At 43.4% G+C, this 16557-nt stretch overlaps 1 pseudogene; it reads right to left on the minus strand.

The window, feature by feature from the left end:
- Nucleotides 1-11719: 11719 nt before the first annotated feature.
- LOC126189943 (5S ribosomal RNA) lies at nucleotides 11720-11836 on the minus strand (annotated as a pseudogene).
- Between the last annotated feature and the right edge of the window lie 4721 nt (nucleotides 11837-16557).

A 16557-nucleotide genomic window follows, 5' to 3' on the forward strand; every position in this document is an offset into this window, starting at 1 on the left:
CCCGACGGAGGTTCGAGTCCTCCCTCGGGCATGGGTGTGTGTGTTTGTCCTTAGGATAACTTAGGTTAAGCAGTGTGTAAGCTTAGGGACTGATGACCTTAGCAGTTAAGTCCCATAAGATTTCACACACATTTGAACATTTTTTTTTCTCTTCGGAGGGCGTCGCAGGAACTGTAAATCCCTAAAGCGACCGTCCTTCGGAAACGTTTACATATGTATCACTACCAGTTGCAACCGTTGCACGCCCTGAAACCAGACAAGCCACAACGTCTGGATTCATTGTGAACGTCCTTCATCCTTTATAAGAGGGTGAAACCTTGCAAATGCTGACGAAGCTAAACAGTGCTTTACAAAACATAATTCCATTTTTTTTAATTTAGCCTGCTATATTTTAGACTTTGTAGTAAATGTACCGTAACACCGCAGCAAACGTCATTACATACATGATTTGGCGCTAACCTAATATTCTTTTCCCTTTCGCGGGCCGTAGACAGTATACTTACCAGTAAATGTACCTCATTACTGCAATTGTGGGAATACGTTGCACCACTTCCATATGTTCCACATATCTTGTGATAGTCCGCTGCACAGTCTATAGGTTCCGTTTATTGTGAAATATTGCTTTTAGGGCTGTAGAAAGTATGCATATCACCAAATAACGTAATGATTATTGCCAGAGTAGTCTATTCAAGAGACATGAGAAGTATACTTACCACAAAATTAATGTCTTGCCCAATGGACTTTCGGATGCATACTTACCGCCAGCTTAGTAGTTTTACTATTTTTTTTAAAAAAATGTGTGTTACCATCTCTTGATGCGCCTGACACTGTATCAGGTGTATAAAAACTGGTACAACCATCAGTTTCAATTTTTGTCAGATCACTACTATTGTCACTAGTGAAAGAAGAAAACATGGCTTCATTTTCCAAGTATATTGGGTGTCTCGAAAGATATGGTACGACTTTCTTAAATGTGTTACAACATCCAAACTAATTACGAAATTAACATCGTGTTTAGCTTATGTGACACACAGTCTAAGAAAATTGTTAGCCTAACATACGGGCGTTTGGTGGCACACACAGCATCCATTCTGTATTAAAGCGCTCGACGTAACACATGCGTTGTGTGCGCAGTTGGCGTTGCTCATATGTTGTCTTTCTGCAAGTCTGTGCTCCCTCCGTGATGAAAGCTGGCTTCATAAATATCAGATCGACCGTCTTCGCATGCCAAACGACGCCGGCTACGAAGAGCACGAAGTTTTTATATGTCTGGATTCCATGTAGAATTTAACAGGAAACCACCGTCTCGGTTAATAAGGGACTTAGTGATATATCCACTGGTTAGTTGACGATTGAGCTCCAAAAGTTTGACATATGGACCACGATTTTCCTTTGGTCGTTTTCCATCAAGTGACTAGTCGTAATACAATGTTTGGTGGTAGCGGACTTATTGGCTTAGTGGAAGCGAGTATGCCGCTGATGTTCTAAGATGCGTTCCCGCATTATGCGTGTCGTTTGGCCTATGTAAGGTTTGCCTCACTGGCATGGAATTCTGTAAAAACAGCCTTGCGCAATGCTAAGTCGTATTTAACACATCCCAGTAGCTCCGAGATTTTAGGAGGACGAGAAACTGCTTTAACTTTATGTCTTCTTAATATTCTGCCTATTTTGGCTGAAATACAGTAGTTCCAATACATGGTATATAAAGAGTCTTTTCGAAAGCCCTATCCTCTGGTTTGTCTCGTCATTTGTAAAGTCTGTAGCGCTCTCTGTACTTGCTGGGGCGAATATCCATTGTTGTATAACATAGTTCGCAGGTGGTCCAGTTCCGTTTGCAGATTGTCCGCGTTCGAGGTAGAATGAGCTTGGTGGATTAAGGTCTTTAGAAAGCCCAACGTTTGTGCCCGGTGGTGGCAACTAGTAGCTTGCAGATACGGGCTTTCGAAACACCGAATGCCCAAGCGTGCCATTGCCCTTCAGTCGGACCAATATGTCTAAAAACGGCAAGCAACTATCTTTCTCCACCTCCATGGTAAATTTTATGTTTTCATGCACGGAGTTAAGGTGTTGCAGAAACTCTCGGAGACTGCCCTGACCATGAGGCCAAACTATGATAGTGCCACCAACGTAGCGCCAAAATACTCTCGCTTATCGAGAGAGCAGTAATCCGTACCTTACGAGCAGACGTGGATACGGTAGTACCCAAGTCGGATAAAGGCAATTCTACTGTTCTTATGCCACGGGAGGACTACATCAATAAGATCAATGTTTGATTCAGTGACTCAAAGAATCGCAAAATCGATATGGATCCTATCAATCGAGTGATGCGAAAACCAGCAGAACTTCTGTCTAACAGTTCTCTACAAAAGGTCCGCCGCTCGTGGTCTCGCGGTAGCGTTCTCGCTTCCCGAGCACGGGGTCCCGGGTTCGATTCCCGGCGGGGTCAGGGATTTTCACCTGCCTCGAGATGACTGGGTGTTTGTGTTGTCCTCATCATTTCATCATCATCCAGGAAAGTGGCGAAATTGGACTGAGCAAAGATTGGGTAATTGTACGGGCGCTGATAACCACGCAGTTGAGCGCCCCACAAACCAAACATCATCATCATCATCATCTCTACAAAAGGAGGTCATTAAGAACCTGAGACCCAGAAAGAAGATGTGCCTTTACGCCCTATGGTAATTAATATTGAAGCAGCCACCTATGATTTTGCCAAATACTTGGCGTCTCTGCTGAAACTCATTGCAGGCAAGTGTCCACATCACATAAGAAATTCTAGTGATTTTATCAGCAGACTTCAGGTGGAAAACAGTTTCGATGTCGTTTCGCTCTTTATAAATGTGCCTCTGGTGGACTCACTGCACCTAATCGGCAATAGTTTTGGGGGTGACATTACAGCTTTGTTCGAGCACACTCCCTCCTCGACATACTTTTTATTTAACAAACGAGTTTTTGAACAATCTGACGGTATCGCCATGGGGAGCCCTTTATCTCTCTTGGTGGCCAGTCTTCTTAAGGAAGATTTTGAAGAGCAAGCACTTGTCTCAGCTATTTTAAAACCAACAGTTTTTTGGCGGTACATTGGTGACATTTTTATAATTTGGCCTCGTGGTTTGGGCAGTCCCCAAGAGTTTCTGCAACACCTGAACTCTGTACATGAAAACATAAAATTTTCTATGGAGATGGAGAAAAATGGTTGATTACCGCCTTGGTCCGACGGAAGAGGGATGGCACACGTAGGTATTCGGAGTTTAGTAAGGCCACTCACACACACCTATATTTGCAAGCTACTAGTTGCCACCACTGGACTCAAACAATGGGCGTTCTAAAGACCTTAATTCACCGAGATCATACTACCTCGGATGTCGATAACCTGCAAATGGAACTGTATCACCTGCAGACTGCGTTCCAGAACAATGCATATTCGTCCCAGCAAGTACAGAGAGTGCTACATACGCAGAAATGACAAGACAAACAAGAGGATGAGGCCCTCGAGACGACTGCTTGTCTACCGTATGTTAGAAATATTCAGCCAATACAGGCAGAATATTAAGAGGTCGTAAAGTTAAATCAGATTTTCATCCTCCTTCTAAAAACCTCTGCCCTATTGGGATCTGTTAAAAACGACTTAGAGTTGCGAAAGGCAGATGGTTAAAATGTCTGTGAGCACAAGGGACTTAATTGCTGAGGTCATCAGCACCTAGAACTTAGAACTACTTAAACCTAACTAACCTAAGGAGATCACACACATCCATGCCCGAGGCAGGATTCGAACCTGCGACCGTAGCGGTCGCGCCGTTCCAGACTGTAGCGCCTAGAACGGCTTGGCCACTCCAGCCGGCGCGCAAGGCAGAATTCTATGACAATGCTCCAAATCTTACGTAGGACAGAGGACGCGCACAGTGCAGGAGCGCATCGTAGAACATCAGCCTCCTCCTAGCCAGTAAGTCCGCTATCGCCTAACATTGTATTATTGTATTTCCACTGATCATTCATGAAAAACGACCAAAGGAAAATCGTGGCCCATATGTCAAACTATCGGAGCTCTATCGTCAATGAACCGGTGGAAATATGACTGTCTGAGCCCCTTACTAATCGAGACCGCGGTTTCCAGTTAACTTCTGCATGGAATCCCGTCATAGAAAAACTTCGTGCTCCACGCAGCCGGCGTCGTTTGCCATGCGAATGCAGTCGATCTGATATCGATGAAGGCAGCCTTCACCATCGTACGAGGGCATTTGGAAAGTCCGTGCAAAAATAAAAACTACTTACGTGTTTAGGGTAAACCTTTCTTATTTTTCGACACAGTCTCCTTTTAGACTTATACACTTCGTCCAACGCTGTTCTAATTAGTTGATCCCTTCCGAATAATAGGAACTATCCAAGTCTGCAAAATGGCCTCTGCTTTACATTTACAGACACTTCCTTACGTCTGACTTTACTAATGGGAAAGGTCCTTACGGTGTGGTGAAGTCCTCCTTTCTTTGTGTCTGTTTCAACTCTTCGCTAGCATCCCTGTCATTATTTCCTGCCTTTCAGATCTCTATTCGTTCTCCGCTTTTGCTGGATCCTAGATGCAAGAGCTTGGGGTTGCGGAGCAACAATCACGAGGACCCTCGGAGACACGTCACACGCCTGCGCTCCTCGTGTATATTACATGTAACAACACGTTTGCGGGCCTTAATTTAGAAATCAGGGAGAGGGCCTGGTGTGGTCTCCACCAGTTGCTTCGACAGTTTTGTTAAAATGTTAATTTCTACTCACTACTTCAAGTCTTTTTCTACACCGGCAGTATCTTTGCCAGCTCTAGTGCTTCGAATGTGTAAGAAAAGGAGTTACGGACCGAAGATTAGGATTTAATGTCGCGTTAACGCCGAGGTTCAAATGGCTCTGAGCACTATGGGACGTAACATCTGAGGTCATCAGTCCCCTAGAACTTAGAACTACGTAAACCTAACTAACCTAAGAACATTACACAAGTCCATGCCCGAGGCAGGATTCGAACCTGCGACCGTAGCGCCTAGAGCCGCTCGGCCACACCGACCGGCAACGTCGAGGTAATTACAGATAAAGGTCAAGCTTGGATTGTAGAAGGATGGGGAAGCTGAGCTGCCATGTCCTCTTAAAGGAACCACCCGGCATTTGCCTTAAGCTATTTAGCGAAACCATTGAGAACCTAAATCCGCGTTGTCCGACGGCGACCAGGGCTGCCCTCCAGACAGCCAGTTTAGTGACTTACCGCTGGCCCATTTCACTCAATTGCCAAAAGATAATAATATTATCAATGAGATTATGTTGGTCACTGCACAGAATGTTTAAAAATGTGTCCCATATTCATAGTAGGTACTACAGGCCATAACTGGTAATAATTCGCCAACTGGTGTGGCCGAGCGGTTCTAGGCGCTACAGTCTGGAACCGTGCGACCGCTACGGTCGCAGGTTCGATTCCTGCCTGGGGCATGGATGTGTGTGATGTCCTTAGGTTAGTTAGGTTTAAGTAGTTCTAAGTTCTAGGGGACTGATGACCTCGGATGTTAAGTCTCATAGTGCTCAGAGCCATTTAAACCATTTTTTTGTAATAATTCCTGGAAACACACATCCAGAAAAAATGCGCGCGTATCAGTCTGCTGAAGGAAGTGCTCCGTATTCTTACAGATGCTTAAGTCCTGCTTCTCAAACAGTCACGAACACATTTGGCTGCCCTCGGGTTAGGTCACGTTGACGGCAGATATGCTCCCGTAACGTGTTCGAGCTGCAATGGATGTGATAGATAAAATGACTTTAATTGTCCCCATGACCGTAAATCAAAGGGAATAAGGTTATGTGGACGGCGAGACCATCATACTGGAGCTGATCGACCAAACTATCGCGAAGTAAACGTTTGTGTTAGGTACGGTCGTACGAGGCACAGAAAATGGGGTGGTTCTTCGTCTTGCTTACACCGAATTATCTCGTATTCCTAGAACGACGTCCTCCAACAGCGCAAGTAATTCGTTGTACCACAAAATGATTGAATCACAGCACCTCTTAAACAATGGTTTACTCTGATTGTTAGGTTACATAACGTCACAGTCCCTGAAATTACAACAATATCCATTCCATCCAGAATGAGTGAAGTTTACATAATCCTTCCTTAGTGGGATACTATAATGAATAAAAAATCGTAATTAATTTTTTTCTAGGGTCAGTAATTTATGACGGGCATCGATTCGACAAAAAAATCTGTGAACCGCGTTAGTATTTCAATACTTACAAAATGCTTTGTTGCCCGACGACACTAAGAATGTTCCCTGTGAATTTCAGTCTCGAGAAGTAACGGTTGAAGCTGCCATGCGGCTGATATCAAATAATCATCCGGCCAATTCTCAGCCTATTTTATTATAAAATGTCTCTAGCGGCTTACAAATGAATCCAAAAATGTCAACCAGAGTTAAGAATTTCACAACAGTATAGTTTTTCTGGCATTAACAAACAAAAATACTTACAGAGACAGTAATATTTTAAGATGCGCTTAATTTTAATTAAGGTAAGCTACGTAACATTGATTGCTTACCTTAGGTGAGAGGGGTAAGTAGCACGGGCGCTGGCGGGTAAGAAGATGTCAGAAAATGGTTCAAATGGCTCTGAGCACTATGGGACTCAACTTCTGAGGTCATCAGTCCCCTAGAATTTAGAACTACTTAAACCTAACTTACCTAAGGACATCACGCACATCCATGCCCGAGGCAGGTTTCGAACCTGCGAACCCAGCGGTCGCGCGGTTCCAGACTGTAGCTCGGCCACCCTGGCCGGCGAAGACGTGAGAAGGCAAATGTTTTAATGTTTATCTCCCAGTACTGATAACTCTCGGTCGTGCGCGACTCGTACCGTCAGCTGCTACGATACAAATTTGAAACTGTAATAACAGAGATTCACGGTTATGTTGAAATGCGGTACATATTTGTTACAAGAAATATTAAATAAAATTAAAGCTGTTGTAAGGCAGTGCAATTAGTAGAGTGAAAATAAATTTCAAAACGTTTAGTAAACATTTCTGCTCGAGTCTCATATTGTATATTGCATTTCATTGTACCGGGTGGTTATAATTGAAGGCTAGCTACTCACGGAAGTCCAGTGTCGGCTGTAATTACCACATGACAGCGAAACTTGGTAGATATTCTAATGCGTTAATGCATTAATACACTGGAAAAGATCTGCTCCGATTATCGACACCAGGTTAAAATCTAACGCTGTGAATGCAGGAAAAACGTATAGAAATGTTTCAGTATGTAATGGATTAGGAATTGGACGTGGGCAAAAAACGTCGAACAACTGAGAAAGGGATAAGATTTATTGTTATCCGTCACTTACTCTGTTCGTTTTGTATGATTACCAGAGACGTCGAAGACATACAGCGCCAGATTTGCACCTGGTGGCCAAAATCTGAACCAATTTTTTTTTCCAACGTAGATCCATTCAGCATTAACGCATTATCATAACTATTAATTTCGGCTCCCATAAGAGAATTGTAGCACACTCTCGACCTCCGTAAGTAGCTAAACTTTAATTACAAATACCCAGTATGACCAATTAATACTGCTAATCGATTAATCGTCCGCTCACGCATACATCACAGCACTTCGTCAAGCAATTATAGTGTCACGTCTGTACGGTCGCTGAGAGTAGCAGAAACAAAGGACAATTGATGGAAAATATTCCGAATAGTGCCAATTTTTAAGGATCAGAGTTGGCGCTCCTTTACCGGAACCACTCCCCTGGGGCATCACGACTTACCACTTTACGTAGATTATTAACCAATAATAAGATCGGTGCATACGCTGCCCGAGGTGCCACCACACAATGTCAGTATTGGCTCTTGAGCAAAGAAGTTTGACGACCAATGCTTTTAGGTACGAAATGTTACTAAAACGTTTGTCAAGAAAGCCTATGATGAATAAATATTTGTGAAACTTGGTTTTTTTTAGGGCCAATGGTTTATTTCTCATGCCTTTAGTGCTTCACTTCTGAAAAATCCTTTCTTAGCAAGCACCTACATCACAAAACGTATGTTCTGTCCCACTTTCATGATGCAATGTGTTGTCGGAAACTCTTTGTTCTGTCAGTCCCTGCTTATAGGGTTCCGTTTCCTGTTTGCACCGAGTGCTGGAGTGTCACCACTGCCGCCCCCCCAAATCGCAGAACAACATAGTGCGAAGCGCGTGGGCAGAGGTACACATTGCTCTCGGCCGGCCCACGGTCGCCTGAAGCGACAAATTAGAGTGACCCGTCGCTTGCATTCACGCCGCTGCGCGCTGGCTGCGAGCAAACAGCGTGGGCGTGGGTCCAGGGCAAACAGCTGTGGCGCGCGTGCGAGGCACGTGTGCCGGCCCGAGCCCTAGCCATAGCGGCTGCGACGCGGCGCGTATATCAGAGCGCGGGGGCGTGTGTGAGCTGTGGTCCCAGAGCTGACCCTGAGAAATGGTCGCCTGGGGACGCGAGAGCCCCAGCACGCTGCCTCAGCACCACTCAGCTGCCCGCGTCCCCCCCCCCCTCCCCCACCCCTCCCCCACCCCAAAAAAGTCTGCTGCACATCGGGACCAGGGTACTCTCTGTAGCTTCTGCCGGTAGTTGTGCTGCCCCTGAGTAAAAATTCGCTCATATTTTATCAGCACTAGATGTTCGTAGCCTCAAAATACGCAGTGGTTGGATAATAAATATATAAATTTTATTTGTTAAAAGGAATTCTGTTATATATTATAGAGCCGATGAGAAAGTGGCGGGCTTAGCTGCCTAACGTGGTACAACAGCGATCTGGCGTCTAAAGAAAAAAGAATACAGACGGCCAAAGAAGAGTTAATCATTTAAAACTACAATGATGTAAAAGAATAAGAACTTTAGTAGTATGTCCGACATATATCTGAAGTAAACACAGAGTTCGTCGTTTGTTCATGGTTAGGACACTCGTTCGGCGTTTGACGCTTAATTAATATTATATCATGCAGTAGGAGAATTTATAATCTGACTTACGTATTTACATCGATACGTAAAGAAAGGAAAATTAGCAAGATAATATTGGATTCTATCCTGATTTGAAAGTTTGAAATTTGTCATCACTTACGTAAGGCTCAAGTTTTCCTTTAATTCTGAAGAAGATAAGTCTGTTTTCACTTAAGGTGAGTGAACAACAATATAAAGTTCGTTGTTAAAAAAGAGAATAATTCTCGGTCGGAGATTGTTCTTATGTTGATTGAAATGGGAAGTTTAGAAGCTAGATGCTTCCAAATGGTTTATAAAGTAATGACTAAGCTGTCCTAGAAAGTTGAACAGAGGTTCAGTGTAGTATCTGAAGTTAATTTCATAATAAGTTTTGTTTGGTTGAGAAGTGACGCAGGTGATTTTGGTTGAATTTTCGTTGTCTTCGGGGTAGTAGTTCTATATTGTAAAATACGCGAACCTTGCAATTGATGAGAAAGTGACGACAAGCGTAAGTGAAGCCTCTGTCGCATATTGATTTATTTTGATGATAGGTGTCGGTATATGTACGGTATATTTGTTGGTGGTTGTGACTACTAACCCCTGTGGAGAGTGTAAACGATTGTGTGATTAAATCCTGGTCATTTCACCTAAAGAATTTATATTATTGTAATAGTTGTTCTTCCCATTTCATACTGAAATAAGCAATTGCGAGTTCAATAACTGTGAGCACTTACGGTGATGACATTACTATTGGATAGTAAGTAAAGTGAACAATTAGCGGACATACTAAAAAAAGTTCTTATTCTACATTGCTGGAAAAAAGATATTTTAAAAAGGGTTAGTAACCGCGAGTGTCCAACGCCTGAAGAGGTTGAGTCTTATACATTATTTCATACAGGGACAATAGTGGCGGTGGAGCTTAGTGATTTGTTTTTCTTTATTTTTGATTTATTATTCAATACCGATATTTTTTTAAATCTTTTCCAGCAAAAGATTATATAACAACTGAAATTGTTGAAACATAAAAGACGGAAATATTGTGTAACGTTCCTCAAGGACAATGAATTAACGTTCATCGTTAAATTAAAATCAGAGCTCCTCTGGTGTCCGAACTTATTGTGTAGTTAGTTAATACTACTTATATTCTTGTGTCAATGTCTCTGAGCATTTTCAATGCAGAAATAATAATACAAATACTTCTGAACAGAAATATTTCATAATGTTATTTTCTAAAGTGAAAAGAAAAGCATAAGATTGAATTTTGACACTTACGATATAAAGTTTAAGCTGTCAGAGGGTCAACTGCCTCTGGTAGAAAAGATATATTTTATCACATCGAAACAATACGCAAGCAGTAGTCATTTGTCTATCAGATCAGCTGATCGCAAATAGGCGTTTTTGTGTCGTTAATTTTCTTTAACGTTGATTTAACAATCTGTTGGAAATAACGATTTCTTTTATTATTTAAAGAAATACCTTTTTTATATTAATCCTCTTCAAATACAGGGCACAGACATAGGATTGTTTTATCGTAAGCAAACATGACTTACAGATTGCAATACTCGGGTACGTAATATTTTGTGCGTCTATGCACTGAGAGTCCCACTAGTATCTATATTGGCATTTATTTGAGCGGAAGTTATAAGTAGGGCAGTATTTGTGAATTTGTGATTTGCTGACTTGGGATTACAACGTTGTGAGTTTTTATTTGGGTGTTGAATTGAGGCGGAGCTGGATATCTTCCGAAAAGAAAAAAGAAAAACTGTTTATCCAATGTGTCGGTATCAGATTAATTTTGTTGCATATAACGTACGCGTACAGGTTGCCCACTCTTTTCGACACTAACGGCCTAAATAAAACTATGGTGTTACATTACTGAAGGAAGTAGTTGTTACTAAAGTATAGGCTCACCGAACGTACATTAATTAGAGAATCCATCTCTAAAGATTCTCTGTAGTGTACTCAGAAGTTTTCTTATACATTGTGGATTGATTTTCGATATTGATCTTGGGAGAGCACAAGTGAACATCAATATATTTTAACACCGCTAATCGTTTCTACTGATTCCCCAACTAAGAAGGTAGATTGTATTACGTTTTGATTGCCTATTGACACTATTCCTTGAAAATCTGTTTGGTACGCTAGTCGGGTAGTGACGTCAATTTATGGTGTTATACCGTATCAGTTTCTTCTCTTAATATCTTCACCGGAATCTTCAGATACGTCAGTCAGGCAACCACAACTCAGAAGTGGTGTGCTGTTTTCCTCAGAATTGATGTTGTACTCTAAAGTAATTATCTATTGCCATCCTCTTTGGGATCTTCTGTTGAACACTAGCCAGTAATAACGTTTCTTCAGGGGTAGCAGTTCATAGTCCAACTCGTACACCAGCAGCAGCAGGTAGCAAGAAGTAGATGCGCGAAGCATGCAACAATATACAGTATCATACGTAAATGAATTATCTTGTCGAAAATCTGAGATATTTCTGATCCCATGTAAAATCGCTAACGGGCTTCTCGGAGTGAATAAAAAAGAAACAAGAAATTTCAGCTGTTTATTACAGCACTCCGTCTTCAGGCCACGAGTGGCCTACCGGAACCATCCGACCGCCGTGTCATCCTCAACGGAGGATGCGCATAGGAGGGGCGTAGGGTCAGCACACAGCTCTCCCGGTCGTTATGACGGTTTTCTGTGACCGGAGCCACTACTATTCAGTCGAGTAGCTCCTCAGTTGGCATCACGAGGCTGTCTGCACCCCGAAAAATGGCAACAGCGCATGGCGGCTGGATGGTCACCCATCCATTTGCCGGCCACGCCCAACAGCGCTTAACTTCGGTGATCTGACGGGAACCGGTGTATCCACTGCGGTAAGGCCGTTGCCTAAACATTACAGACAAACTATAAAAGAGAGAAATACATTGCGCATATCGCTGGATAGAGGAAGGTTCAAAGTTTTGACACAGCTGCGCTGTTGTTCGTAGCAGCATGGCGGCTGTACCATAAGGGAAACCTTTTGGTGAGTTGGAATTTGCGCGAAGTCAATCCATTGCTCAAGCGTAACGCGCATTCCGCCATCAAACCAGCAAAAATCCGCCTCTGCAGATTTATGACTGGTGTACAAAATTCTTGCAAGCTGGTGACGTATGCAAAGGGAAGAGCACTGATCGGCCACGTATGTCTGATGAAAATGTTGAGCGCATCCGAGATGAATTCACACGGAGACCTCGGATGTCCACAAGACGGCAGGCCAAGAACTTCAACTTTGTCAAACAATAATGTTGCGTGTTCTGCATATGAAGCGTTACAAGTTACGATTATGCAGGAGTTGCGTCCCGGCAACGCCAACAGAAGCTATGAATTTCGCATTTCAGTTCTCCTTGGTACGGCAGAGGGCACTTTTTCCCAACGACTCATCTTTTCGACGTTTCATCTATCGGGTAAAGTAAGTCGCCGTCATGTGAGAATTTGGGGGGGGCATGAAGTTTTGGCATCGACCGCTAACATGAAAGAGACTCACCGATACCGAATGTGTTATTGTTCACAGAGTTTATGGTGGTTTCTTTTTTACGGAGGAAACTGTCACAGGAATGTCGTACAATGACATGCTTAAAAAATGGTTGTTTTGCAAACTTCGCGAAGTTGCATTTTTACGCATGACGGCGCCCCGCTTCACTTTCACCTCGAGGTGCGGCGTTATCTTAACGACACCATCTCATAACGGTGGATTGGAAGAGGTGGACAACAAGATCTGGTACATTGTTTTTCGCCTTCCACACCTTGAACTTTTTTTCTCTTTAGGTACATAAAAGACAGATTCTTTGGCCCACTTATGGCAGGTACTCTTCAAGAGCTAAGAAATCGAATTGTTGAAGCTGTCGATTCGATAAACAGGGACCTGTTGATTCGTGTGTGGAAATAACCGTTTCGTTGTTACTCGAGCAACGCATGGTGCTCATGTTGAGTGTACGCTACAGTGTCTGTGGAAACGTAAAACACTGAACTTCCCTCTATCCAGTGACATGTGCAGCGTTTTTCTATCTACCATAGTTTGTAATAAACAATTGAATCTAGTCTTTCTTTTTGAATCACCCTATATTATGTCACTCGTAAACCCGTCTGGTGTGGCAATACAAACAGCAATAGCAAAGCTGAAATTTTGAATTTAGATTTTAAAAACTTTTCTGGAAAATAGTATAGACGTTTGGTACATGATCGATATTTCCGGACACCCAGTAGCGGATATTAATATGGAGTGTGTCGACTCTTCGCCTTTATGAGACTTTGAACTCTGCTGTGGACCCATTTAGTGGGGTGTCTGAATGTGCAGGAATGACAGCCAAATCTTCCTCAAGAGCCGAGTCCAGAGATGGTAGTGGCTTTGGCGCTGCAGTCTGAAGTCGATCTTTAAAATCATCCCAAAGGTGTTCCAGCGTCTTCATGTAAGTTCTCTGGGTTGGCCATTTCACCCCACGAGTGACATTTTCCACAGGCTGTTGTCTCACAGTTGCAGCATTATGGCAAGGTCCACTGTCATGCTGATTCAATCAGTTATCGTCTCCAAACTGTCCCTCTACTGTGCGCAAAATACAGTCCTGTAAGATATTTTCATATCCTTCCGCATGAAGCGTTTTCTCAAGCACAATAAATGGACCACACACTAACCACGAAATCATTCCCAGGCCGTAACATGATCTTCTTCACACTTCACGCTTCACTTCATTTCACTCTTCACTACTGCAATTGATGGCACATGACATACTTTCATCGGACTTGCAAAGAGTACAGCGTGAATTATCACTCCAAATCACTCGTTTCCTGTCATCCACTGCTCAGTGGCGTTACCGTTTACAGTACAACAAGCCTTACTTAGCACTGAGTACAGAAATGTTTGGCTTCTAACTTACTACGCACAATCATTGTGACAGCTGGACTGCCAGCAGCACTTTTGAATCTCACAGATGATTTCCAGCGCTAATTTCGTGCGATTTTTACAACCATCATCCACAACGTTCGATGGTCTCTGTATGGCAGTACACAAGGGGGTTGCCTGTGCTTGGTTCAGCAATGGGTATTTCTTCGCATTTCCACTTCTCAGTCACACTACCGACAGTCGACTTGGGCAGCTTTAGATGGAATGAAATATCGCTCAGAGGTTTGTTCTCAGATGACATGCAATGACAACAGCACGTGCGAGGTCACTTAGCTCTAGGGGCCCTGACATTCTGCTCTTACTGCTTCTCTGCTGACACCACCACACCCTAAACCATCAAACCACGGCCTCCGTACAGGGCTGGAATCTTAAGGGGTTGGTATCTGGTTCCTGGTTCACGCCAGATGAAAAACCGGTGAGAAACACTGTTCAGGCTATACCTGGACTCATCCGTGAACATAACCTGGGACCACTGTTCCAAAGACCATGTACTGTGTTCTCGACACCAGGCTTTACGGGCTCTCGTGTGACCAGGGGTCAGTGGAATGCACCTACAGGTCTCCAGGGTAATAAACCATGTCTATTCAGTCGTCTGTAGACTGTGTGTCTGGAGACAACTGTTCCAGTGGCTGCAGTTAGGTCCCGAGTCAGGCTATCTGCAGTACTCCGTAGCCGTTTGCGGGCACTGATGGTGAGATATCGGTCTTCTTGTGTGTACACTGAGGACGTCCCGTACTGTAGCGCCTGGACACATTTCCTGTCTGCTAGAATCTTTGCCATAATCTTCAGATCACACTTTGTGGCACACAGAGGGCCCGTGCTACGACTTGCCGTGTTTGACCAGCCTCCAGTCGCCCTAGTATTCTGCCCCTCATAACGTCATCAGTATGTGTTCTTTGAGCAATTTTCGACACACAGCCACCATCAGCACGTCTGATAACGTCTGCACACTTACTCTCTGCACCGTACTCTGACATGCACCAACACACATCTGCGACGAGCGCAGGTCAAATGCACCGCATGGTCATACCCGAGGTGATTTAAACCCGAAAACCGCCCACCAGAGCATTGTTTCACCATGTATCAGCATTATCCTTAATTGATGAGCATGAGTGTACGTCTATCTGTGAAGGCTCTTCAATAAATTCGTTAAGGGAATGTATCGGAACGAACACTGTTGGCGAGTTCGGGAAGAGCAGCATCAATTCAGTCATTACGAATGACGTTGTAGAGCAGAGCCTCTTCTTGGCGACAAAACCACTCCGTCGCCACCAGGTAGTGGCACTCGATCAGTAGGATCGATGGCGTTCATGTCGTTCCCTGTCTACTCTCTGATTATGGCATGGTAACATCTTTTGTATGTGAGATTGTTCCGGTGTTGGTCTTGCACCTGCTACCCTACGAGACGATCAGTGATCCGAAGCCACAGCTGGTGGAGCCCAGCAACAGTATTGACATCAGCACAGCAACCAGTGCTGATGGTTAGTACAATTATTTACCAACATGACTCCAGCGCAGGGTGGAATGTGCTCTACAACTCCAACACTAGCGTGTCTGAAGGCCTACCATACCGGCGGGTGTAGTGTAACGACGTATAGGTTTGTTTATAAATGGTCTTCTTTCAACCTATGACCATGTGCAGACTTCGTCACCTACGTCAGTTACAACCCACTTCAATATTATTTATATTCTTTTTTTTTTTTTTTAATTGTCTCAGAATGGTTCTTGAACGAAACTATAAAACATCAGTTGAGTCGTATGCAAAGAATTTCATCACTCGGGCCAATTGGTTTGCGTAAACTTTTCGATTTTAAATTTCGTTTGTTTTCTCCTCAGAAATTATATTGACACACGTTATCTTGATCTAATCGATATCAGAATCACACATTAAATAAACTTTTGAGATTCAAAGTTTCGGTGAACGCCGTAAGAATCACTAATCTTGTCAAATATATTATTAATCCGTTCACATAATTCTTCATAAATAAATCTTCAAGACACGTGTTTCAGCTTTAGTAGCATACACTATTTCATTAGCTTCCTACACATACAGATGTGAACTTGAGCGTTGAGAATTAGTGACTGACTTTTCAACAAGATTAAGCTCTATATGACGTCATTGTTGTACAAAAAGAGTATACAAATTCATTTTTAATTTTTAGAAGCACGACGCAACAACTCGGTTCCAGGATCTTCTGTTGCTCCTCGGCTGTCGACCCGCGACGTATAGCGGCCAGCAATTTCCTCTCTGGTCGCGGCAACGAAGATGCTGTCTCCGTTCGTTGCGCCGCCCTCTCCGTACATGAAACACATAAAAAAAAATACAAAACTTTTAGATAATTAACATCTATTACAAATAATAAGAAAAATATATAAACAAACTAAATTAAACTTATAGTCACCTGCAAACTGGGCTGACACTGGTGGATGGGTTCAGCATTCAGCACCACTACACGGCCTCTGACATCGCTGTCCACCTGAGGGGACAACGCGGCAGTGATCTGGAAGGGGCTGTGTGCTCCCTGGAGCAGTGTGTGAGTCAAAACCCACACGTCATTGTTCCTGCTATCTCCAAGCTGAGCTACCGAAGGGGCGTGCCTACCCCGCCAGCGAGCAACAAAATGGCCGCATGAGGGTGGTCCACTATTGGACTCAGCGCATTCTTCTCAGCA

Source organism: Schistocerca cancellata, chromosome 5 (assembly GCF_023864275.1).
Source record: "Schistocerca cancellata isolate TAMUIC-IGC-003103 chromosome 5, iqSchCanc2.1, whole genome shotgun sequence".
Taxonomy (NCBI): domain Eukaryota; kingdom Metazoa; phylum Arthropoda; class Insecta; order Orthoptera; family Acrididae; genus Schistocerca; species Schistocerca cancellata.